At 44.1% G+C, this 26,959-nt stretch overlaps 1 protein-coding gene across 3 annotated transcripts in view; it reads right to left on the minus strand.

Annotated features, from left to right (window-relative positions):
• The window catches only part of ATP8B1 (ATPase phospholipid transporting 8B1), a 126,056-nt gene that overhangs the window by 65,693 nt on the left and 33,404 nt on the right, over positions 1-26,959 (minus strand). The window contains exons 1-2 of one of the 3 annotated variants that reach the window (XM_042961343.1): positions 25,912-25,949; positions 25,377-25,463 (exon numbers count right to left, since the gene is read on the minus strand). The exons of the other annotated variants lie outside the window; for them this stretch is intronic. The gene's annotated coding sequence lies outside the window, so the exon portion shown is untranslated. Of the gene's footprint in view, positions 1-25,376; positions 25,464-25,911; positions 25,950-26,959 lie in introns of those variants that run through there. 3 annotated transcript variants of the gene reach the window in all.

A 26,959-nucleotide genomic window follows, 5' to 3' on the forward strand; every position in this document is an offset into this window, starting at 1 on the left:
TGATTGCATGCTTGAGCAAGAATTAAGAACAAAAATGTAGCTGCAAACTTTTTGTTTTTAAGCGTATACAAGCTTTAAGGTAGTATTTCAAATTGCGGGTCTCTACCGAGCAAAATAAATTTAAGTCATAACCAACATTAAAATAAAATGAAACAGCTAATAAAGCATCGGGGCACAGCAGGCGTCGTAAGAGTCAGTACTGTTGGATGAAACCGTCTGATGAAACACACACACATTTATTTGCATTGTAGGTCTTAATGCAATTGCATTTCTTACTGCGGGTTGCTGGCAAAGTTTGAGACACAGTGCCCTAAGACATCTGGTTTCCCCTAATGCTAATATTCTGAGCTTTTACTCTGCGATACATTAAAAAAAATTTTTTAACGTTTATTTATTAATGAGAGGCACAGAGCATGAGCAGGGGAGGGGCAGAGAGAGGGGGAGACACAGAATCCGAAGCAGGCTCCAGGCTGTCAGCACAGAGCCCGACGGGGGGGGGGGGTTGAACTCTCAAACCGCGAGATCGTGACCTGAGCCGAAGTCAGATGCCTAACCGACTGAGCCACCCAGGTGCCCCATACTCTGTGATACATTTAAGGCTTAGATCCTCACCTTTTACTTCCTGGGAGCCCTCCCTCACCTCTCTTCCTAACTACCCCCACCGACACCCTGTATCTGGAATTTGTGCTTGTGTGTATGCTGCTGTTTAACGTGAATGCACAAGTGATAAGCACAACTGTAGTCATATTAGGAAAATATTTACACAACTACCATGGGTCACATGAAGATAGCCATGCAGCCTGGCGTTATTTATATAAGCATCATATTGCCGTGTACCTGACGTTGTTAATAACAGCGGCTCACATTTATATAGCGTTAACTGGACTCCAGGCCCTGCATGAACTGCTTCACCGACATTGGCTCCTTGAAACTTCCCACATGACCCTGGTGAGGGTACTATTGTTATTCCTACTCTACAGAGGAGAAAACCACAACTCTCTGAATAGCTTGCACAATAATTATTAAAAACGTGCCACAAAGGGGCGCCTGGCTGGCTGAATCAGTAGACCATGCAACTTTTGATCTCGGGGTCATGAGTTCAAGCCCATGATGGGTGTATAGCTTACTTAAAAAAAATTTTGCAGCAAAACAATTGCTTTCCAAGGAGGGATCTTCTATATTCTACTCTTCTGTTACAGCGTCTTATACGTTTTCATCAAGGGTTAGTTGCCGTGAGTGGAACTACTTAGCTGATTGCATGCTTTGTACCAAATCTAGCATCTTGGACCTATGAAGTTTTATAGCCATAACTGAACATGTATGAAATGTTTAAATATTTATATTATCTATTATTAATATGTATCATATATTATATATTTATAATATAGATATATTTTGTACAATATTATTTACAACCATAAAACCCAGAAGCAACTTGGGTGTCCAATGCTTGGTAACTGTATAAATAAATTGTGATATCGTCACACTATGAGACAATTTAGATCATGATCCGAAGCGTTTTTTTTTTTATTTTTATTTTTTTAAGTTTTTATTTATTTTTGAGACAGAGACAGAGCATGAACGGGGGAGGGTCAGAGAGAGAGAGGGAGAGACACATAATCGGAAGCAGGCTCCAGGCTCTGAGCCATCAGCCCAGAGCCCGACGCGGGGCTCGAACTCACGGACCGCGAGATCGTGACCTGAGCCGAAGTCGGACGCTCAACCGACTGAGCCACCCAGGTGCCCCGATCTGAAGCGTTTTTAATGACTCTGGAAAAGTCCAAACATGTTGAGTTGAAAGGTGGGTTAACAATCCGTATGTATAGAACAGTCCCAGTTACTCAGACATTTATTCACTGTCCAAAATGTCAACAATTGCCACGCATCCTTTACATGAAATGACACATGTCAAGTGCTCGATTCAGTACCCAGCATACGGTAAATACCCAATACGGTGCTAACACGACAGAAAGTACGCAAACGTGATTTCGTGATTTTCAATTCTTTCCAGAACTAGAAAAAATGTCCTTTATAATAACAAATGAAACGGTGTGGGGATTTATCCCTTCATGCATTTCCATCTCCTGAAATCACTTCTAAACTGTATCTGCCTCTCACCAGGAGGTAACATATTAGACTATTTATTATAGAACTACACTTAAGCACAGGCGGATTCCGTTTAAAAACCTTTTGATTGCAGAATGAAACATTTTCCTGCTCTCCCAATTTTCTGTGCGCTAGTAAATAACTCTATCTCGGGGTTTCATACATGTCTCATTTGTGGTTTTGTAATATACTGCCACCCATGCTTTAGCTGCTATTTAAATTTAATACACTCTCTTTAAAATTCCCAAGCTCTTAAGGGCAAAACTTTTGCCAACAATCTTTCAGAACAAAAATAATGGAAGTGGTTCAAGCAGGACCACCCCGTGAGATAGATAATATTGTCCCATCTTACAGATAAGGACACTGAGGGTCAGCTGCTAAGTGGCGTAAGTTAGGATCTCATGTCTCCGTTATAGGGACATGTGCGACATTAATGAGTCTGAAAGCACCATTATAGAAACAATTTTTCTTTTATCGTAGTACATAACATAAACTTAACCACTTTAACCATTTTTAGGTGTCCAGGGCAGGGGCGTTAAGCGCATTCTAGAAACATTTTGTACGTGATCGGTTCCCTCATCATTATTACGGCCAAGTGTCTCCGTGCTTATTTCCCACATTAAGACTGGATCCAGTCTTTCGAGGTTGAGGGAGGAGACAGAACAAAGGAGTGGATTCAACAGCCAGGAGGATGGGATCCAGGGTGAGCAAAGGCATTGCATAAGCGGCCAGCTCAGCACTGGAACACCCACCCCAGGCCAGACTGTGTGGGCTGCTTGGAAAGCAGAGCTCTGAGCTGAGTGGAAGTTCTCTGCAGTGTGTGTGCGTGTGTGTATGTGTGTGTGTGTGTGTGTGTGTGTGTGTGTGCGTGTGTGTGTGTAAAATGCAGACACACATGGGAACCATTTAGCTCTCTCATCAGAGCACGACCAAAGAAAAACCGGGAAGAAATCCTTTCTTTGAAGCCCTGAGTGACGTAAGCCACTTTCCTGCTCTAAGCCATGATGTGAAGAAGGCAGGCACTATCTAGAACATGGATTTGGAAACTTTGTTGTGTCCCTTACCACCCCTGCAGCACACTGCAGCCCTGTGTGCACTTGCTCAGCCTTCATGAAGCACCTGCCAGGTGCTGACTACCACCCAGGCACTGGGAACAGACCCTTTGGAGACTACCAGGTCATTCAGGGATCCAGGTAAGTAAACTATACATGACAGCCACGAGACACAGCAAGGCTAATCATTTCTGCCTGAACATACACCTCCCGTCCATTCCTGCCTCTCCGTCTCCAAGGCCACCACCCTAATCCGCACTGCCATCACCTCTCTGCTGCAATGCTGCAAATACACTCTAATTACACGCCTACAATCAACTTCCGAACAGCTTCCAATCAACTTCTTGCCACTCTCCTGCTTAGACCCTTCCTATGTGTTAGGGACAAAGCTGTGTCCCCTTCAAAAAATCATAGGCTGAAGCCCTAACCCCAATGTGACTGTGTGGGGAGATCAGGCCTTTAAAGAGGTAAATAATTTTATAAGGGTGGGACCCTAACCCGACAGGTCTGGTGTCCTTACAAGACGAGAGAGAGACGTCACAGAGCTCTCTCTCTCTTTCTGTGCACGCACAGAGGAAGGGCCGCAGAAAGATGACGGCCACCTACAAGCTAAGAAGATGGCCTCCCCAGAAACTAACCCTACTGGCACCTCAATCTTGGACTTCCAGCTTTCAGAAATATGAGAAAATAAATGTCTATGGTTTAAGCCACCTACTCAGTAGTATTTTGCTACGGGAGCCCAAGCAGATCAAAATACTATGGGTTCCCACTACTCTTTAAATCCAAGCTTTCCCCCAACTCTGGGAGCTCTGCGCCCTCCTACAACTTCTTTCTTCCTCACTAATCCTCAGCCCCATGGCCCTGCCTTCAGCTTAAGCAAGTGAAATCTTTCCTGCCTCAGGGCCTTTGCACATGCCCTTCCTACTGCCTGAAATGCTCTTCTCTCAGTTCTCTTCATGGCTATTATTTCTCAGTCTTTAGCTCTCAAATTCAATATCCACTTTCACTGATGGGTGTTAAAGAAGTACCTGCCCTCTTCTTCCTACCATCACCAATCTCCAAAACACTTACTTTTCTCTTTCCTTCCTAGCACTTACCACGATTTTTAAATACACATTTGCTTTTACTTGTCATCTGCCTCTTCCACGAGACTACAAACTCTACAAGAACAGAGTCCCATCTGGGAATACTCAGTGCCTACCCTCTAGTTGCCACTCAAAGATTTGGGGGAAAGAACAAATTCACTTTTGATAAAGCCCTCAAGGATTTAGAGAGTAATCTTCTACCAAAAACAAAGATATCTTTATCATCTCTCCATAGCTCCTACCCACCACACCGTAAAAGAGTTCAATTAGTCACTGGATGAAGGGGGAAAGTTGACGGCAATAAGAGCGAATAAAAACTTCTACGTTTGGAAGTTGTACACAGTGGAGATTTTTAGGAGTCTCACTCTATCAAGGTCACTGAGAACTTATTGCCTAAGATTTTACTACCTACACAAAACTAAATCAGCCTGTGGGAAGGTACTGAAGGTATTGAAGTTGAGCCCTGATCTTTCTTTTTTATCACCTGCCATATGACAAGTGTCTAACACACAGGAGGCCCTTCTGCCTCTGTCCCTTAGGGGGTTTAGAGTCCGGAGGGGAGTTCGCAAATTACAGCCTACAGGCCAGGTTCGGCCAACCACCTGTTTTTGCAAATCAAGTTTTATTCAAACACGTCCTTGCTTATTCCTCCTTGTATCGTCAATGGCTGCTTTTATACCATAGCGGAGTTGAATGGTTGTGATGGACACCATATGGCCTCAGACTGTAAAATATTTACTATCTGGCTCTTTACAGAAAACGTCCGTTGACCTGTGGACTAAAACAAAAGATACTAAGAGACAGCAGCGAAACAAGTGCTTAATATCAAAGGCTCACAACCAGAGGAAATCATCACCGACCTGGGTAAATCGGGCCTGGTTTGGGAATAGGAAATAAACGACCAGAGGCAGTGGTGGGAAAATGCCCCTAATACAGTTTTCCTGTTGATTGGGAATAGTAGTGTCTCAATTATTGCGAGCTGTGTAACTGGAGAGGACACACGCTGGCCCAGCCAACAGACCATCATCTCCCTCGTCGCATGAGCAGGTGGTGATCGTGTGTCTACTAACACAGCCGTACCCGGCGCAGGGTGGTACTTCTCTGGAATCAAGGCGTCCAAAGTTAGTGGGACAACAATCAACCAAGGCGTCCAAAGTTAGTGGGACTAGATGTTAGGGCAAGTAGGCAAAAGATTTATCACAATTTTTTTTTAATTCATCAAAGGGATATAGCATTCAAGGATTGTTCTGGTCACATGATCTTTAGAAATTATTCTTACTCAGCTCCTGCTTAATCTGAAAAGCAGCATGGTTTATTGAAAGGAATATGGGTCTGGATTCCATTCCCAACTGTACCACTCACTAATTTATAACTTGGGTGGATTCCTTCACATTTTGGAAGCTCCTTTCTCTCATGTGTAAAAAAAAAAAAGGAGAGAGAGAGACAGAGACAGAGAAAGAAGGGTAGGGGATATCTACCTTCCAAATACTGTGAGAATTCCTTTTGATAACTGAAGGTTGTAAAAGCCCCTAGAGATAGCCCACAGAGAGTAGGTACAATATACAGGCTAGTTTCCATCAGGTTCTTTTCAGACTCCTTGAGAGATGGAGGTGCAAAACAAAGACTTAACATCCGCCTGCCACAGGGGACAACTCCTTGTCTGTCCCCTCCACTTGCTCCTTCCCAAGAAAGGGGCCTTGATACAAGTACCAATCAGAGCCTGCAGCCCTAAGTGGGTGGGTGGGGGGGCGAGGGGGGGGGGTCATGTGATCCCATTACCTGATTTTAAAGTCAGGTAGTGTGTGGGTTGCTTCCCACCTTGCCATCTCCATGACAGCAACATGCAAGGATGGGCTGTGCCTCCTGGCAACCATCCTCCTCCCTCCCTGTTCTGTCCCTGTCCAGTTAGCAGACTCCAGACTTTTCTGCAAGCCTGCCTAAAAAAGAGCACAGGGTAGAGGAGATGGTGGGGGAGGAGAGGGACCAAGAGGCATCATTTATACCAGAGCTCGATGTGGGTCTTTTCCAGCTCTTAATAAAGTGGCACTTCATCTTCCATCCTGCCTTCTGTTGTGTTCAGCCCTCTTGGTCATAAACCCCCAAGGACAAAAGGGGTGAAGGACAGAGTTTCCAAACCTGGATCCTAACACCCCATCACTTGTCACCTTTATATACTTGGCTACGAGCTACCCGCCAAGTGAATGAATGAATGAATGAAATCCTTATTCCTTTGTGGGAGAGGAGGCGCCAAAGGAGTGAGAAAAAGAGAACCCAGGCAAAAAGAATGACCTTCCTGCTTTGCAATAAAAGCTTTAAGTCAGCAGGAACGAAAACACAACCTTTTGCTGCTATCACAAGGTTTCTCGATTTAAAGGGAGGAGAAGTAGGAACAAAAAGTTGAGTTTTGTCATGGCTAGGGTATGATCTGTGTGCATACTCAAGGGGCTCAGAGGCCGGGGAAGGCCAAGTGTGCCTGGTCAATGACAGCTTTGTCATAGGACTGGATTCCTGTCCAATTAGACAGTAAGAGTCACAAAATTCATTTTTGTTCATTCTACATCATCTTTTTTTTATGGCTCTTAAAGCCTCAAGAAGAAAGGGTATTTCTAAGATGTGTCTTAATTATATTTAATTCATATTGATTTAATATACTATATTAAATATAAAATTAATTTAATTAATATATTAATTTAATTAATATTATTAACGATAATGCAAAGTATTTAACATAATGTAGATCATGATATAATAAATTTGTGCATTAGATTTTTATGTCTTCTATACTCTGTGTGTTTTTATTACATGTTCTAAACTAAATATAATAAATTACAACTCTGGCAGGCAGATACTGTGATGCCTCCCATGATGCCACCGCCTGGCGTTCACGCTCTCACGTAACCCCCTCCTCATGAGCGTGGGCTGGACGTAGCGCCTTGCTTTCAACCAACCTAATATAACACAGGTAATGGGATGTTTTAGTCATGATTAGGTTACAACAGACTATGACTTCTTCTTGCCAGCCAGCTCTCTCCCCTTCCTGGCTTTAATGAAGCAGCTGTCCTATGGAGGGGCTCACATGGCAAGAAACTGAGTGACCCTCCAGCCAATAGCCAGCAAGGAGCTGGACTCTTCAGACCAACAACCCCCACTGAAATGAATATGTACAACAAGGGGACCGCAGCTGGCCATATGTATTGTATATTCGGAAGTTATGAATAGAGTAGATCTTAAAAGTTATCACAAGAACAAATTCTAAGCATATGAGGGTGATGAATATTAACTAAGTTTATAGTTGTATATACCTATATCAAAGCGTTATGTGGTATACCTTAAACTAAAACAAGGTTATACGGCAATTATACCTCAATAAAACTGCAAAAAAAGGTTTTTTTTCAGGGTGGGGGATGGAAATGAATTTTGCCAACAATCACATGAACTTGGAGGTGGATCCTGCCTCACTCTAGCCTTCAGATGAGACCCCAGCCTGGACTGATGCCTTAATTGCGCCCTTGTGAGAGAGACCCTGGAACAAAGGACCCCACTAAGTGGTGCTGGATTCCTCATCCACAAAAACTGGGAGCTAACAAAAGGGTGTTGCTTTAAGCTGCCTAGTTTTGGAGTACTTTGGAACAAGAGAGAACTAACACGCATATCCTTGATCACAAATAATAATGATTCCGGGTAAGTAATGAATACGGCCATGATTATTTCCCAGTTATCCTGAAGAAGAGCCCAATCTAGGAGGGCGGCAGAAACCTTCTCTATTATCCTAGTTGGCACCAGACACCTGCCCACCCTACTTGGAATCTGCCCGATACTCTTGAGAGTAAAATCCGAGAAGCTTGATGACATATAATTAGGCGATCTCTTGAAGCAATAATAATAAAGTTTATCTAAGATCTAGATTAAACTTAAACTTTATACAGTTACCGAAGCAACAGGACTCTACTGTCCCTAGGACAAACGGGGTTTTATATATATATATATATATATATATATATATATATATGTGTGTGTGTGTGTGTGTGTGTGTGTGTGTGTACACACACACACACACACACATGTATACGCACACACATATATATAACTTTTTTTTTATTTCTTCCTAAACCAAAACCTAGAAAGCCTGGAAGCCTGGAATAACTATCATAAAACTAAGGGACCATTGATGTCACTACCGTGGGGGGCAATCAGCCAAGACCTTTACTCAGGATAGAAGAGGCTTCTCTGAGGGCACCTGGGTGGCTCAGTCGGTTAAGCACCAGACTTCAGCTCAGGTCATGATCTCTCGGTTTGTGAGTTCAAGCCCTCTCTCTGACCCTCCCCTACTTGTGCTCTGTCTCAATCTCGCTCAAAAATAAACAAACTTTTTTTTTTTTTTTTTTTTTACTTAAAAAAGAAAAGAAAGAAGAAGACAAAGCTTCTCTAGGTCCGCAGCGTCAAGCTCTCGGTTCCTCTGAAAGTCCACCACGGAGCGCTTTGCCACAAAGGAGCTGACCACCATCGCATATGCACGGCTCTGCTGGCTGCCGTCGCAAAAGGTGCAGGGGAAACCTAAGAACTCTGACTTCTCAGAGAAAGGCAGTTTTTTTTTCTTTTTCCTGGTGCAACTTAACAGGATTTCTTGGTGATATTGTCCCAACTCTGTCATGAGCTGGCTGGTGTCCTCCAGCAAGGACGACTACTTCCTGTTAAGATGAGGCGCCCTCTTACAGCTCCCCAAGTAAGTTTCACACCCCGCGCCTCCAACGGTCATCACGGACTTATTCTGAGATGTGCGGCCAGGCGCATTTGTTGCCCTTTTACCAAAGAGAGTGGTGAAGCCCGGGGGTGTTCGGCTCGGTGACATCAGATGAGAGTCAAGCCCTCTGCCTGCACAGCCAAATCTGTGTCATACAGACCGTGCGGTTCGGTCAACACAGGTGGCTGCAGACTGGAATTCAAGTTCTGTCCAGGAAACTCCTGAGCCTGATCCCCTATTTCAAGCAGCCGCTGCTTTCTCCGGCCACACACCAACTGGGCGCCTCATCAGTCACGAGAAAAACCTAAGCGACAGAAATGGAGACACTGACAAGAGAAAGAAAGCAAACTTTGTGATCTCTCCTACACCAATGGGTGGGAAAATGTTAAACGCTCCCCAGTTTCTATCACGTAGGCATGTACTTAAATCAAGAACTCTCTCTCCTAGGTGTTTTGAGCTGGGAATATGGGAGTCGTATAGGTGAGCCAGCACTCAGGGTGGACGGGGGAGAGGTTTTAAGGGAGGAGGAAGAAAGAGCCGGGGGGAAGGCTGGGCAGCATCCAGTGTGAGGCACCTGCCCACCTGAGAGGTTTAGGGGTACAAAGAGAAGAGCTGGGGAAGGGCTGTCTGGAGTCCCCTTCCCTGGTCCATGAGGGCTTGGCCAGGCTCTGTTCCAGAGAGCCAGAGGAACCAGCAGAGGCGTCTGCAAGGAAAGGAACATGACCCACACGGTGCTTCGGGAAGATTAATCTGATAGAGGAGGGAGTGTGGGTGGCCCGGAAGGTGAGAGCCAGGCAGGGACACTGGCCAGAGGTCACCCTGAACACCGAGCATCGTCCGTCATGGTTTCGTCATCTGTAAAACCAAGCAGTTCGAGTCGTATTACCTCCGCAGCCACATTCAGAAACAACACTCCTTGTGTGAATGTCACTGAAGCAAGGAGGAATAAAGGCCTGAATTAGGGTGGTGGCAAACTGGAAAAATGTGTTTCAAATTAAGGCCGGGTGGGGCTGCCATGCTTTTGTCTGGAAAACTATGGGGGAAAAAAAAAAAACAAAAGTAAACAAAAGACTAGAACCGGTTCCCATAGGATAATAATGCCAGAATTCCCCCAAATGTTTACTTTAGAGACTCAGCCTCAATCCACAATGTATTTTTATGATAAATACCGAAAGTTACCAGGAAAAAAGCACTGTTGTTTTTGCAGTCAAGCTCCATAGTCACTTGTCAGTGACAATGGCCTCATTTCGACTTTGTTGCGATTGCCTCTATGATTAGGTTTTTGAATTATATTCATGCTAAAGTACTGTAAAACCATTGGGGCTTTACAACTCATAACTGCCCGAGAGCAAACCTCCAAGGAAAAATGAAAAATAAATCTGTCGAGTTATTTACTTTCATGTTTGAAGAGTCACCAGCCTGTTGAGAAAGGGATGCATTTAACATAAAGACTACACTACAGAAAGACATAAGAGTCAGCAGAGTTTTCCAGAACTAACTATAATAAACCTTAACATTTGACGTCTACAAAGGGACAGCTTATATTCCCCATTCAGAGTCAATAGGACTGCTTGTTTGAATAGAAGGGGAAAGAGAAGATGCAGATGTGTAAGTAATTGGACTAATAAACACAAATAAGAAACTCACAGACGTGTAAGTGACTGGAATAATAAAGTTACTCTTTCTAGCAATCAAAGAAGGCACACGGATGAAAACCAAGACACCATTTATGCCTATTAAGTTCATATTCGATGACTACATCTCATGCTGCCTGGGTTTAGCTGAATGAATGAATTCCTTCTCTCATACCTCTCTCTCTCTCTCTCTCTCTCTCTCTCTCTCTCTCACACACACACACACACACACACACACACACTGCAGCTAGCATTGAAAGTGGTACATTCCTTATGTATGAAAACAATATAACAACATTTTATGCACCAAGAACACGAAAGATATTAATAACATTTGACCCAATGATCTCATCTATAGAAGGTCTGCCAATATAAACAAACAAGTAAAATAACTATTCACACAAAATGTTTGATTGTCATGGTTAGCTATAAAAAGCAGGAACAGAAACCACCTGAAAGTCCAAGAGGATAATGGTTCTATAAATGATGACTTTAGGGTAGCCACTAAAAATGGCAGCCAGAGAAACGTAGGGAGGGTTTTCAATACAACATTAAAAGGGGAAGTCAGAAATCAGAGTTGTGTCCTAATGCTGCAGCTTTGTAAATAATACACAGGCACATTTTAGAAAATAATTTTTTGCTCTGAAAGAAGAGACTTACAGTGTGTGTTTCTCTTTCCAAAATAATCACCAATTGATAACCCCTACCTACCCCTTGTAGCCAAAGACTACCAAGCTGTCAGTTGCGTCCTGGGCTCATTTCATGAAATCCTTACAACATACCCCCAAAGAAACTATCATCCTCGCTTTGAAGGCTTTAGTACAGGTTAGGTGACTTCTCCAGGGTCATACGATGAGGTTTCAACCAGATCTATCTGCCCCCACATTTCTTAAGATCTGTCACAGAGGCAGAAAAATTGCCTCAGGGTATGAGGACTATGCCCACCCACGCTTTCTTTACTATCAGCCTCTCTCTTTGCAAATGACTGAAAAACCAAAAACAGCCGCACTAGAGCAGGCTGATGTCATCCAGAGGCGGTGTCTGAGCTCAGAGAAGCGAGGGCTTCCGTGTTGGGGCAGGAAAGGTGAAACCTACCGCGTTTACTCCTTTGTATCACTGCACCTTCCCAGAGCCTTAGTAAACGCTAAGATTCCAGTTCTCTCCTAACCATCCTAAGATGCCATGAAATCTAGTCTGCGTCTGTTTTTTCCCTCGAAGAGCCCTTGCTGGGTGCCTGGGTGACTCAGTTGGTTAAGCATCTCATTCTTGGTTTTGGCTCAGGTCATGGTCTCACGGTTAGTGAGATCTGGCCCCACATTGGGCTATTAGTAACAGATTCTGTCTCTCCCTCCCTCTCTCTCCCCCTCCCCCATGCTCCCAGGCTTGCTCTCTCTCTCAAAATAAATAAATAAACGTTAAAAAAAAAGAGAGAGAGAGTCCTCGCTGACCTAAACTCTATACGGATGGAGACCCCAACCCAGTGACCTTCATGCGCCAAGGACAACAGCCCTCAAGAGCCCCTGGACACAGGTCCAGTAACAGAGTGATTTGAAAAGTTAGCTCCTCATCCCTCGTCATCTGCTTTGTAAAGCTCTGTGGCCTCCACCACTGCAAATACAAGCAGTCTTAGAACTCCCTCCTTGCACCCTTTCTATACGTAAGTAGGCTTCACGTTTGCCAGATATTCACCTATAACTATGCACCAAGGTTTAAACAGATATCACGTATGGCTGACACATCAAGTAGGATTGGGACGCTTACCAGATATTTTTCTAGGCACTGCCCTGGTTTCATGAATATCTGAGTCTGGTCAACAGAACTTCGCGTTCCATTTGAAAGTTAACACCTTCACAGATTCTGGGTGCCAGAAGTCCAAGGGATGAGGGCCACATCTTATATTTGGTCACTGTCTCCTCTGCTGGGTCTAAAGTCAGCCCAGGGGATTCAACTTAGATTACAAACCCTTCCCAGACAGCTGCATTCACACCCGAAGGTTTGGACCAAGACCATGTTGCAAACATGTGGTTAATATTTTATATGTCCTCTGGAAACACTTACATTTGGCTTGGACCATCCCCAGAGCTTCTGACAGACACAGTTCTAACTATCTGTTCTGGCTTTCGGATTTTGGACCAGGTAAAGGAACAGGGGTGCCTCGGTGTCCACATACCCGACGGTTCTCAGAATTTGTAATAACGCTTAAACAGCTTCCGAAGCGCTCAGGGTTTTCGCGGGATGATGCTGGTGAGTGTTTCCAAGAGAGCAGACACATATTCTATGTACCAAGCACAGGGCTGATGGCTTGATATACGTTAACTTAGTATCATTTGTCGAGAGTCAAATTACTCTCCCCATTTTACAGATGAGGAAATGGATTCAGAGATTAAGTTCTTTGCCCAAGCACGTATAGGTGGTTAACTGGGATAAAACTCCCGGTCAACAGTCTATGCTCTTAGTCACAACGCTCGGTACTTAATTGTACCTATTAATATCTCCGTGGCACAAAGTGGAGAAAAGCTAGTTAATCCACTTTAACCTGAAGAGACAAATAACTACAAGACATACAGTTAAATTTACGTTGGAGCTAGAATGGGTGGGTGTCCAGCCATCCCAGCATCATCCTCTTGACTGCGAAACTCCGGGGCTGGCGTGTGTGGAAAATGAGAAAGAGGGAGGGGCATAAACCGGAGAACCCTTCTAGCAAGTGTGTGTCCACCCTTGGAAGAGATTTTCTCTGCTGTTACCTAGAATCCAGGTCTCTGACTTTGTATGAAATGCCTTCTGCCTACATGGAGGGAAGCAGTCCCTCCAGCTACCCGGTGTCCCCCTGGCCTCTACTCTGCACACTCCCCACGCGGACTGCTCAGGTGGTTTTCCAGGTGCCCCTGCACACGGCTCCTCTGCACAGATTCTAGAACGGCAGTTCGTCTGATGTCTCTTTTTATTTATTTTTTAATTTAAGAGAGAGCGTGAGCGCATATGTGCGGGGGATGGCGGGGGAGGGGAGGGGAGGAGAGAGAGGGAGAGAGAGGGAGAGAGACGTGATATTGTGATTTCGAATGAAAAATATGTATTTGGTTTTCTTCCCATCCCTGGCACAGAGCTCCTAAAACCCTTGGAATTTCCCAAGTGATGGGAGCGATAAACTTCTTTTGTTATGTTAATGAGGTGGCTTTTGGAAAGTACCTAGGTAACCTAAAGAGAGGGGACCGACAGGGGCGGGAGAGGAATTCAGTCACCAATGGCCACTGATTTCATCAGTCATGCCCATGTAATGAAGTCTCCATAAAAACCCCAAAGGAGGGGGTTTGGGGTTTCGGGGTTGGTGAACACGCGAAGATTCGGGGAGAATGATCCTCCTGGAGAAGACACACAAGCTCTGCACCTTTCCTCATGCGTTGCCCCGTGCTCCTCTGCCATCTGGCTGTTTGTGAGTCATCTCCTTTTGTAACAAACCAGTGATCTAGTAAGTAAAATGCTTCTGAGTTCTGCGAGCTGCTCTAGCGAATTAAGTCTACCCAAAAAGGGGGGTCGTCGGAACCGGCCAACTAGAGCCTGTCCATCATAAGCAGCAGGTGACAATCTAGACTGGCAGTGGGCGTCCGAAGTCAGGGAGAAGGCAGTGTTGTGGAACTGAGCCCTGATGTTATCTCCAGGTAGACAGGGTCAGAATTGTGCAGAATTGTAGGACACCCAGCTGGTGTCAGAGAATAGCTCAGTGGTGTGGAAAAACCACACACAATGGGGATTGGGTGCAGAATCCTTAACGCGATGGATCCCAATTCCCGCAGCCACTCAGGGACAGGCTGTCCCTGCCGGGACCGACCAGGGGGAGGAGGAGTTCATTGGTCCAGCTTGCCGGTACTAAGCAAGCACATCCCCTGTAGAGGATTCAAAAAATGGTGGCAAAACCAACGAAAAAGTCATAATTTGTATTACTTTATTATCACCATGAATGGAGAAGGTCAGTGATAAAATACTCCTCTCAAAAATCTTTTTTGCTCTCATTACCGCTCAGTTTTGTTTTTGTTTTTGTTTTACTGCAACATTTTGGTAACGTTAAGTGTCATATAAGCACTTTAATTTTTTTTTTTTTTTTTTTTAAGTTTCTTTTGAGAGAGAACGCTGCAGGAGGGGTAGAGAAAAAGGCGGGAGAGAAAATCCCAAGCAGGCTCCGCACCATCAGCTCAGAGCCTGAGGCGGGGCTCAAACTCTCAAACCATGAGATCGTGAACCTGAACTGAAATCAAGAGTCGGACATTTAACTGACTCGGCCACACAAATGCCCCCCAAATAAGCACTTTAAAAAAGGACTTATCCCTCCCCCCCCCAAAAAAAAAGAAAAAGACTTATCCTATAATAAACACTGGATTCTATGGAAGCTAATTCTGAATACTTCTGGTACACAGCATCCCCCACCCCCCTACAAGGGATGTTAAAAGTCAGATATTGCTTATTCTGTCTATAAATTCAGAATTCACCTCCCTACCATGACTGTGTACCTACAGGGGAAAACTGTGGGTAGCTTTTGTTAACAACTTGTATAATTAAAACATAAGTGACCATATTTTCTTTTCTCTCTTCCAATTACCCAAAGATAAACATGCTATGTTTTACCACTTAACTAGGTTTTAAGAATTATTTGCAGGGAATACCCAGAAGAAACTGGTATTTAATGCAAATAAGGACAGCCCGCTCGGGTAGGTATGATTAATGCAGGCCTTGCACAAACATCTATTCTGATCTGCATTTTAAGAGAAAGCATAAACCCATAGAGGTATCTAATACTGATTAAAACATCAAAATGTTTTGAGGTTTTTACAGAATGCCAATTGAATAAGCTTCCTACTCCATCTCTTAAAAAATCATGACCCCCCCAAAATGCCAGTTCATTCCAGAACATCCTATGGTGATATTTTCTCTTCTTTGTCAACATTTGCCTCCCTTTTGGGAACAGTAGCTCGGTGGTGAGGGCTTGGGTTTGACTTAGCAACACCTACCCCGCTCCCAACCTCCACTTGCAATGCCACGTGATACAGGAAGAGCTTTCATTTAAACTCTTAAGTGAAACAAAATGTAAAGCAGCCAACCAAGGTACATTTGAATATTTTTGCTCTTTTACGGCCCCCCCTTCTCCATAGATCCAGAGTTCAACCCCCATCTCTCCCAAGGGCGTTTTTTTTTTTTTTTTTAACGTTTATTTATTATTGAGAGACAGAGAGACACAGAGCATGAGCAGGGCAGGGGCCGAGAGATCGAGAGACATAGAATCCGAAGCAGGCTCCAGGCTCTGAGCTGTCAGCACAGAGCGCGACGCGGGGCTCGAACTCACAAACCGCGAGATCATGACCTGAGCCGAAGTCGGATACATAACCCAAGGGGGAAAAAAAAACTACTTAAAGCCTTTGAATACCGCATAGATTTGAACTTCGAGCATTTGGAACTAGTTAAAAATCTTTTCGAAGCATGTTTTAAAAGCACTCTGAAATCAGTTGTGCTCTGGGTTTACCTAAGGCCGTCCCTCAGTATTTCATAGTTGTGACACATGCTTTGTCATCATATAGTCAATGAAAAGCCAAACTACACTCAAGGCCCAATGTTAATTTCTTGGCCACAAAAGAGGCCACCTCTGAGCACTCTTCAGCCAGACCTGCCTAACAGGTCTGTCCCACCCCAACCCAAACTCAGAGGCTCCACCCTCCCTTTTCCTCCTTTTCACCTTGGAGCTCTGGCTGTAACGAATTTGCATCTTCACTTTCCAAAGTCGAAAACCCCGTGCCCAGAAAAGAATGCTGCCCCATCCCTGATGCAGCTAATTTGTATATGTTTGCCTGTATCACATGAGATTTACATATTACAGAGGCTGGTCCCTGTTTAAACTCTTAGGCTATCTATAAGAGAGGACTCCTTTGAATGAGACTGACATTTTGCTGTCTAGACCAAATACAAAACGCAGTTAGTGTTCAACGCATTCTGAAATCTGAGTTAACAGCTCTCAAGAAATGGCTGTGGTAGGTCAGATGAGAAATCTCTGGGATTATTCCAGGTGTCTTCACAAGCTATTGACAGAGCGTCTGAGTCACGTGCCTCTGTGGAAGTTATTAGTGTCACACAGCTTTAGAAATTAGCCTGGTCTACCTGTTGCCCACGCCCCATGGCAGGCACCTCTCTGCTCTGTCTCCCACCCACTCGCAGGGACACATTCACATATTGCTCGCCAAGGCCAACAGGCACTTTGTTCCCACATCCTCATATCCTGATGTAATGGCTTTTTCATCTGCACGTGAACTTACTGACTGCCCAACCCATTCTTTATACTCTACCTTGTATCGTGGTTGGTCTTGTTTCTAATAGAAAATTCCAAAGGCTCAGGACCAAACCCTATGTCTCTTGTGTCCCAAGTGAGGCGGAATCCCTTACCACTTATGACCCGGGGGGACCTTGGGGACAATATCCTCAATAAGCCTCCTCCATTTACAAAATGAAGGTAAGGCCTACTTTACACAGTCCTCAACCTTAATCTCATGTAAAGCCCTCAGCAGGGCGTATGGTACCTGGGACTCAAGCATCTACAGAGTGAACAATTTCAGTGATCCATTCGTCAGAAAATGCAACAAGACGGCATAAACAGGATAGTACGAATAATATTTTTCTCAATAAAAGTTTATTAAAAACTATAATAAGCCTACAAAGCCTGAGAACTGAAGTTAGGCTTCAGAGGGCCAGAGGGCCAGAACGAGGGGTTATCATCTGAATCCAAATCCTACCTCCTTTCCCTTCCATCACCCTTTCTCTAGCCACTGGGGTAAGGTTTCAGGGAACTAGGACTGTGTAAGGCATCATATATTTTCTAGATTATAAATAACTCCAAGACCCCTTAAAAAGTGGACCCCGAGGAAAACAAGCAAAACTATCATTCTGGTATCATCTAGAGAAGAGTGAGAGTTGGTAATCTAACCACTCAAACGCAGATTTTTGTTTTCCTCCAAGTTTGCATAGCAAACACTCTTTATCGTGGAATGAACAAGTAAGACAAACTTAAATTTCAAAGCCAGGTTTAATGTTAATGGAAAGATGCACTGGTTGAGTTTGCCTTGAAATACTATGGGGAAGGAAGTAGAGTATAAATGGAAGACCATTCACTGGCCATGGCCGTGAACAAGTGGGGGGGGGGGGCTTCCTTATACGATCGCTTCTACTTTATATGTTTGAAATCTTCCCCAGTTAAAAAAAATTGAAACGATAAACTAGATTTAGAAGAAACTAAGGTCTTTACTTAGGTCCCTATCATTTGAAGCACATGCGTCCTAATTCATAACACAGGCTCTGAGGCACCACAGGCTTTGAGCAACCACCGGCTCATCTTGAGAACTCAGATATGACATAACCAAGATATTAAATAATAAGTCTCTTCATGGGTAAAAAAAAAAAAAAAGAGTATTTTTAAACGAAGTGGAACATTTCATATTTCACAAAGTAAAGAGTGAATTTCACTGAATAGTTCCTAAAATGGAAAGGGCATAGAAAACAGAAACGCTTTGTAAGTTAGGGCTGTGCCATCCGAACCAGAGGAGGCATATTTGCTCTTTCAATCACTGTGCACATTTAGCATTTACCTCGTTTTGTGCGTTATAACTGCCTTTAAGAACAATTTTTAGCTTGGGGCACCCGGGTGGCTCAGTTGGTGAAGCATCTGACTTGAGCTCAGGTCATGATCTCACAGTTCGGCTCGTGAGTTTGAGCCCCTCACTGGTCTGTCTGCTGTCAGCGCAGAGCCTGATTTGGATCCTCTGTCCCCCTCTCTCTCTGCCCCTCCCCCCTGTCGTGTGCCCCCTCCGCTCTCATGCACAAGTGCACGCTCTCAAAAATAAACATTAAAAAGAGGAATAATCTGGGGGCTCCTGGGTGGTTCAGTCAGTTAAGTGTGAGACTTCGGCTCAGGTCATGATCTCACAGTTCGTGGGTTCGAGCCCCACATCAGGACTCTGTGATGCTAGCTTGGAGCCTGGAGCCTGCTTCAAATTCTGTGTCTCCCTCTCTCTCTCTCTCTGCCCTTCCCTCACTCACACTCTGTCTCTCAAAAATAAATAAACTTTTGGGGCACCTGGATGGCTCTGTTGGTTGAACATCCGACTTCAGCTCAGGTCACGATCTCGCGGTTCACGAGTTCGAGCCCCGCATCGGGCTCTGTGCTGACAGCTCAGAGCCTGGAGCCTGTTTCAGATTCAGTGTCTCCCTCTCTCTCTGCCCCTCCCCCGCTCACACTCTGTCTCTGCCTCTCTCAAAAATAAATAAATGTTAAAAGAAAATAAACTTAAAAAAATTTTTTTAAAAAGAATAATTTTTAGCTCAAACACTGTCCCCATCTTTCATCATATTATTTTCTCCTCCGGCATGTGATAAAATATTATTACCCCCATTTCATGGATGAGCAAACTGAGGCCGAGAAAGTTTACATGGAGTGCTCAAGGTCACACAGCTCGTTGCCATAAGGGATGAAACTACAGCCAAGTCCGAATTGTCCAGTTGCCAAGGTCATTTCACTGTGCCCGGTTACAGCATCCCCAGTCTGCCTACAATTCATTCCGGCACAGTGGAAAAGAGTATGGGTTCTGGAGCCACGGCTTCCTGCCAGCTGTGCGGAAAGTTCGTTAAGTAACATTGCTGCTCCTCAGCCTGCTTGTCTGCAAAACGGGTAAAATAATAGTGTCTGCCTCTTCGGGTTGCCCTGAGCATGAAATGAGCTGATGTATAAAAAGCTCCCGGGATAAATAGAGCCAGGCTCAAAGGGAAGGCACAATAAACACCAGTCGTTGTGAATCCCACGTGAGAGGTTGAAACACTAAGAATTGTGGGACCAAACTGACACTTCGGGAACAGCTGAGAAGCAACTACGGCCCATGCCTGGGCTCAAATTTACCTTCCTGTGAATCATTAATAGCCAGGGGAATACCTAGCTCGTAACCTGCTGTGTCACCCTAGTGGTGAGAGAGACACTAGATATTTTACTTTCCCAGCTGCCCCACAACAAGGCAGCCTGGGGGTGTATCCATTACTCCTTTTTCAGATCTCCTGAGTCAAGAGGAAACAGGTCACAAAACTCAAGCTCTGCAATTGAAAGTAGAAGATGAACGTAACATCTTCCAGTCCATATTTTTGCCTGATGGATAAAAGTGGGTATTTCTTTTCTTTTAAGAAAGAGAAAGTGTTGCTTTCAGGAACAGGAGCCGTCTTTCCATCTGACACCTTTGCCACAATATACGGTGCAGAACTTGCCAACAAGAGACACGCGATACCTGCCAGCCAAAAATAGTCTGGGTTGTTTATCAACAATGTGTAGTTGTACATTGGAGAGCCCCGAGCCGAACGTATTCTTGCGTTCACATATTACACTCGCATCAGAACTGCTTTATGAAACTGCTCCTAGGATAGCCTCCCGGTTGAGCAGTACAACTCACGGATCATAGAACCACGTCAACATTTGGAAAGGGAAAGATTATAAGACACCGAATCTTCTCATTTTTTTTTTTTTTTTTTTGCCTACCAAGACAAAAAAAATGCTCGAGGAAATTTCTTATGGTTTTGGCAATTTCACATCGACGGCTTAATCCAGTTAATCCTTGATTATTTGCGTGTTTAATGACTGGTTTCTTCACTATCTGTGGATCCCAGGCTGGGCTCCCTCCCTGGTCAGCTGCTCAGCCTCAACTGTTGACACAGGCAAGCTCCCAGAGGGAGTTTGTAACTTTTAACTGTTTCCAGAATAGACAGAAGTAGTCAATATCCTAGTCTTTCCAGGCCTTAACTACAGAAAATCCTCCCATATTCTCTTATGAACCCTGTAGAGCAGAACATGGGGGCAGCCTTTCTGGGCACAGACATTAGATTCCCAAGCACCCAGACCGCCTCCCGACCCCACTGGAGTTAGAGCAGAAACTACCCCCTGCCAGTTGAACGTGAATTGCGGCCTGTGTTATCTGGCTCTGTGAGGGTTTCTGTTTATTTACATTTTAATTAGTCTCATTTTTAAAAATCTGTTGATTTTGGATAAAATCCAGACTTCCCAATTTTCTTGGGTTGAAAACATTTGGACAAGACAACCATCAGCGGGGGTGGGGTAGCAGCTCTTCTTTTGAGTGATGCGTCCTGTGCCCCACTTGTCCCCACCCGGCCAGCCCAGCCGGACCCTCCCCTGCCCCTGCAGGAATTGGATTTGTGAGAATCACATACCATTACTATTCCCATTTTACAGATAAGAAAACTGAGGTTTGGAGGTTAGGGATTTCCTCAATGTCATACAATTAGTTAAGTGGCAAGCTGGAATTGCAATCATGGTCCATGTCACTCCAGAACTCGTGTTTTTAAGGACCATGCTGGCTCTGCTGCTCCCTCCTTCCCTTTTAGCAAAGGAATTAGCACGTCAAAGGCATGTCTGGCTAATTTTCAAATTCTCTATCTGCAAAGGAGAAAGCGTTCTCTGAAGTTAATCCACCCAGGCCGCTCTGAATTAGGATCCATAAGAGAGCCACAAATTTGCCAAAAACTTCCTAGAAAAGCGAAAGAAAAGAAAAATCATCTGCCGAACCACAGACCATTTCCAGATTAGCAATCTTTGTTGTTGCTGACCCACATTCATCCGCTAACATCTTACACCAATTGCTTTACGCTTAGCTCACTCTTCACGTGTGTGCGGCGTGTGTGTGTGTGTGTGTGTGTGTGCGCGCGCGCGCCCACGCCAGAACCTTTTGAGGGTAAGTGACACCACATCCCTGTACCCCTAACTACTTCCAGGGTAGTCTCTTCCATCCCCTTAATCATAATGTAGCTATCACCTTTACACAATTCAACATTAATACATTATCTAATATTCTTATTTTATCATTGACTCAATAATGTCTTTAGTGTTTTTCCTCCAGGATGAGATCCAAACTAGAATCAGTGATTACTTCAAATGGCCAAGTCCTTTAACCTGGAATGGTTTTTTTTCTTTTCTTTTCTTTTCTTTTTGTCATTGATACACTGAGGTTTTTAAACAATACAGTCTCCACCCCACCTTTTCCTCTCCTCTCCTCTCCTCTCCTCTCCTCTCCTCTCCTCTCCTTTTCAACAGAGCATTCCTCATTTGGGCTTTGATGTTTGCTCACCACTGAATCCAAGCTATGCACCCTTGCTGCAACATGCCATAGGTGATGCTGTGTCCTCCTCGGGACCCCACAGCCAGAGGCACATAGTGTCTGTCCTCCGCCCCTTATTGCTGATTTAACTCTCACCACTTGGTCAAGGTGTTGTCTGATTTCTCCACTGTATTTTTGTTAACTTGTAATCTGTGGAGAGACACTCGAAGACAATGGCAATGTCCTGCTCCTAATCAAAATTTCCTCCTGGTTGTGGCATCCCCTGGGGAATCTTGCCCCATCCAGTCTTGGCTATCATGGCGCCCAGAACAGGACTCCCAGCTCTAGTATGCATCAGCCGGCCTGAGCATTCCACTGGAAGCAGGGTCTCCCTTCTTCCCAGTTATTTGTCTATTTACCAACCAGTTATCAATATGGAAGCCTAAATTCTACTTTCCCTAACGGTTTATAACTCCTTACTGCCCACAGTTACTTTAGTGTTCAAATTGCCCCAGCTGTGACCAGTGGGAGTCCCATCAAGCTGGCACATATGTCCTGTGGTGGGCCCTCATTATTCTTTGAGTATTTCCATACTTTGGAGTAGGGTTTGGAAAGGAACCCTACTTTGGAAAGGAACAAGATGTTCCGGGTTCACTGCACCTGTCCTACCGCAGCCCACTCCTTTGGGTGGGGAAGGGCATTAGAGACCAAGGTCTGGGCACTAGATGCACTCATTGCTGCTGGGGTGTCTTTGCTTTTTGGCCCTTTGGTGGACAGAATATACGCACATACATACAGATACACTCGCACATACAAACACATACATGTTATACGGGAATGCTTCTGCATACACATTTCAGAAATTGAGCTCATGACAAAACCTCCAATTCTAACTGATCCCCACAACTACAACTATTCTATGTTCCTTCTTCCTCAGTGAGAAGCTTGGCTCCCCAAACCATACACTTATTCATTTGATCAATGTTAACATACATCTAAAACTGCCTCAGAATCGCTTTGTCAAAATCACTAGATAAAACCAGTTGAGGATGTTTTTTGCCTTTGTCTAAGACTGAGTATTGACAGTAAAATACTGTGTTCATAGTTCCTTGGATTCATTCTCTTTCTCCCTGCCTCTTCTTTGTGGTTGTGGTATTCATTTGAAAAGCAATTGGGGGCCACCTGGGTGGCTCCGTCAGTTGAGCATCTGACGTCGGCCCAGGTCATGATCTTGTGATTCATGAGTTTGAGCCCCGCGTTGGGCTCTGTGCTGACAGCTCAGAGCCTGGAGCCTGATTCAGATTCTATGTCTCCCTCTCTCTGTGGCGCTCCCAGCTCACGTTCTGTCTGTTCTCTCTCTCACAAAACTAAATAAACATTAAGAAAAAGTCTTGAAAAGCAACTGGGTTCATTCATTTCATTTTGCTTTCCACCTTAGGGTTTTTCCTTCCTTCCTCATTGGTTTAAATTTCGTTTTTGAATATGTAGAACATGAACGTGCTCCCAAAAGTCAAAACAAAAACATTGCAAAAAGGTATACTTAGCCAAGTGGCTCTCTCTCACATGTCCCCTTCTTTTTGCCACCCACTCCTTGTTGGTAATTAATTTCACTAATTTTTGCTTCTTCTCCCTGCGTTTCTTTTCAAAAAGATAAGCAGATATATGTATTGCCTACTTTTTATCTTTCATATACAGAAGTGCAACATATATGCCCCTTTGCATTTGCTTCTTTCACTTAATATCTCCCGGAAATCACTAGAAGTCACTCTTCAGGCCCTGTTTACAAGTGGAAAGCCATTTATGTGTGTGTATACATCATTTCCTTGGGAGACTTTTTAGAAAACTCCACAGATCCCACCATGCTTTGCTCCCTCTCCTCGTTCTGTGAAGACAGAATTCCTCATCCAACACTCCAGAGTGGGTGGTCGGTCTAGGGTCCAGCTCGCCTCCAGGAACTCAACTTTACCAGGGCTATTGTATTACCACAGTGACTTTATTATTAACATCCAGGCAAGATACTTACGACTTCCAGGGACTTTCCCCAGGCCACATTTCCATCTAAAATGGCGGCCCCAATGGTAGCAAGCTAAATATGGCAAGGGAACAAAAAAGAAAGGTGCTTTGTGAACCTTTCATCCCTGACAGGTCTCTGACACCTCATGTCAAAAGGAACCAGGGAAAAAAAATTTTTTTTAAGTTAGGATGACTCGAAACAAATCCATTACCACTGTTGGGAAACCCACCGCCAGTCCCGAGCCTTGGCAAGTCAACTGCACCTCAACGCTAATTCTCTCCGACCGGTGTTGCTGACACCCTCCCGTCCTTCCCACCACGAAGGAGAGCCACTAGGAGATCCTTCCACTTTGTCGCCGGCGCCCAAACTCAAAGGCGCCGGAGAGAGCCAGCACGCCAAGCTCTCCGCGCACCAACAGGAAGGGGGTCGTGCCATGGTACGGGACTTCTGCAGGTTTGCCCATCACTCCTGGGTACAAGGGGGAAAAGAGAATGACTAAAAGTGATCAGTGATTTTAATGAGCACACAGAAATATAAATGGCAGAAAGCCACAGACGAATTCAGTGTAGTAACATAATTAATAGTCTCAGGGGATTCACATTTTAAAAACAGTCGCTGTGGGAGAAGGCCTGGGTGGATGGAACATCTCACGAGCCTCTGTCCTAGGTCCACCCGAGGGGAAAGTCCTGTCCCCAAGACCCCAAAGGCTGGGAACAGGGCGTGCAGAGCAGAGCCAGTTCCGGAAATGCCCGAGGACCCCCTCCCTGAGCCAGCCCATCCCTACCTTCGCTTTTCCCTCCCGCCTTTGCCAAACTGAAAACCGGTCTCCCTTGAGGGAAAGAGAAGCCAGTGGCTCCCACAAGATACAGCACATGAGTAATGCACGGCCTGGAGTTTATTCCCAGACCTCCTGTGACAGCTTTTCCCCTTCGTGAAACTCTGACAAGAAAATATGATCACCCTGGACGTTCACCAGGACGTTGCAGAAACAAAACCGTAAAGCCCGAAAGTTGTTTCAGAGAAATACGGCTAACATAAATAGATATAATTCACACGCCTCAAATCTGTATTTAATGGATTCTAATTAAATTGTACCTCTACAGTTAAAAAAAAAAAAAAAATGGCTTCTGGCCCAGAGAAAAAAGCATTTAAAAAGATCAGAATGTCTAACTGGAATAACATGTTCTAGAATCAGTAATCACTGAGAATTTTTATTACTAAAAGTGAAAGAAGTCATCCAAAATATCTTCACCAAAAAGATTTTCTTAGAACAAGAGAAACTTGGATTTGTCCAGCCAAGGGGCCAGCGGAATCATTTCCCGCCCCCTCCTTTTTTCTTTTTAAAGAGACCAGAGAAATTGTGCCATCTACGCTGCAAGTAACTGTTAGGATAAAATGCAGTGGCCTTTCTGGAGGTCCTCGAGATAGCACAGAGTAGTGGAGAGAGACCTACACTTTGGTCCAGCACAGCAGGCATTCGCTGTATGGCCTTAGGCAGGCCACATCCCCACCTGGACTCAGATTCTCATCTGTCAGCGAAGGTTCCTGACCAGATCACTGGTTCTAAAACCTGACCGCACGCAAGAATCCCACGGAATGCTTTTCAAAACAATAGACTGCTAATCCATACCTGAAACTAGACCGGGGAACAGGTCCTAAGGCTTTTCTAGAAGATGTCTGAGATCCCTTCTGGCACGAAGTTTCTTAAATTCATCAGCTTAAAAAAAATGTTTTTTTCCAATTAGACTTTTTCAAAAATAGTTTTAGGTTTACAGAAAAATTCAGCAAGAAGTACAGAAAATTCCCAATCCAGCCCCTTAGCCCTTGGTCTTGAAGCTGTGATGAATATTTTGTATTAGTATGATACATTTGTTCCAAGCGAGGAGCCAATATTGACACATTATAATTAACTATTAACTAAAGTCTGCAGTTTACATTAGGGTTCGGTCTCTGTGTTGTCCATTGTATGGGGCTTGGCAAATGTACAATGACATATAGGTTTCCCAGTTTAAATACCTCCTCAAGTAGGACTAGCTTTAGTGCTGATCCTGAAGTTAGGGCAAATCAAAGATATGTACATGGAACATTGGTATAAGGTCCATACATACAACATAAACACAGAAGTCTACTTTCTTGCTCTTACACTTTTCCCTTTGAGCACTTACGATGTCTTGCCAACGGGATGTATCTCTATCACTTAAACTACCAAACCCATAGGTATTTCCGGATATGTAGTGTGCTTCCCAGATATGATACATCACAATGACTTTAGAGCCTTAAACTTTTTTTTTTTTTTTAAGAACTCTAAGAGATGACAACCAGATGTTGATAGAAATTACTTCCCTTGGAAAAAAAAAAAAAAAAGAAATTACTTCCCTTGATCCAAAGATAACTGACATCTGCAATTCTATGAAATTCGGGGGCTAAAATGAGAATCTTAGGGGAAATGAAACTTCTTGAACATACACTCTTGCAGTTATTCAGTGATTTCCTTAGGATAAATTCCAAGTATAGAATGGCTGTCAAAAAACTAGTCCCTAAAGTTGGAGTTGTTTCCACAGACTGCATCAGGAACCAGTAACATTTCACTATGTAAAGTTTCATATGGTTTTTTGTTTTTCAAATTCCAACACACCTTTCCATGGGTCAACTGGAATTTTCAATTTTCGTTTTTTTTTTTTTTAACATTTTTTTAAATGTTTCTTTTATTTTTGAGAGCGAGTATGAGCAGGGGATGGGCAGAGAGAGAGGGAGAGAGAGAATCCCAAGCAGGCTCCATGCTGTCAGCACAGAGCCCGCCATGGGGCTTGATCTCCTGAACCACAAGATCACGACCTGAGCTGAAGTCAAGAGTCGGACGCTTAACTGACTGAGCCACTCAGGTGCCCCTCTAACGATTTTCTTTTAATTCAACAACTTATTATACAATAAGTCCTCAGCGTATAGGTTTTAAGTGATCAAAGAAATACATTTAAGAAAGTTCAGAGCACTTTCTCTGACATTATCCTCAAGTAAGCTTTTCTCTTTTAAGTTCTTCGCTGTCAAAAACCAGAAAATAACAAGTGTTGGTAAAGATGTGGAGAAGTTGGAATCCTTGTTCATTGCTGGTGGGATATAAAGTGATGCCACCTTGGAAAATATTATGGTTGGTGTTTCCTTTAAAACCTCAAACATACCAGGGCGCCTGAGTGGCTCAGTCAGTTGAGCGTCCGA

This window comes from Panthera tigris, chromosome D3 (assembly GCF_018350195.1).
Source record: "Panthera tigris isolate Pti1 chromosome D3, P.tigris_Pti1_mat1.1, whole genome shotgun sequence".
In the NCBI taxonomy this organism is placed as follows: Eukaryota; Metazoa; Chordata; class Mammalia; order Carnivora; family Felidae; genus Panthera; species Panthera tigris.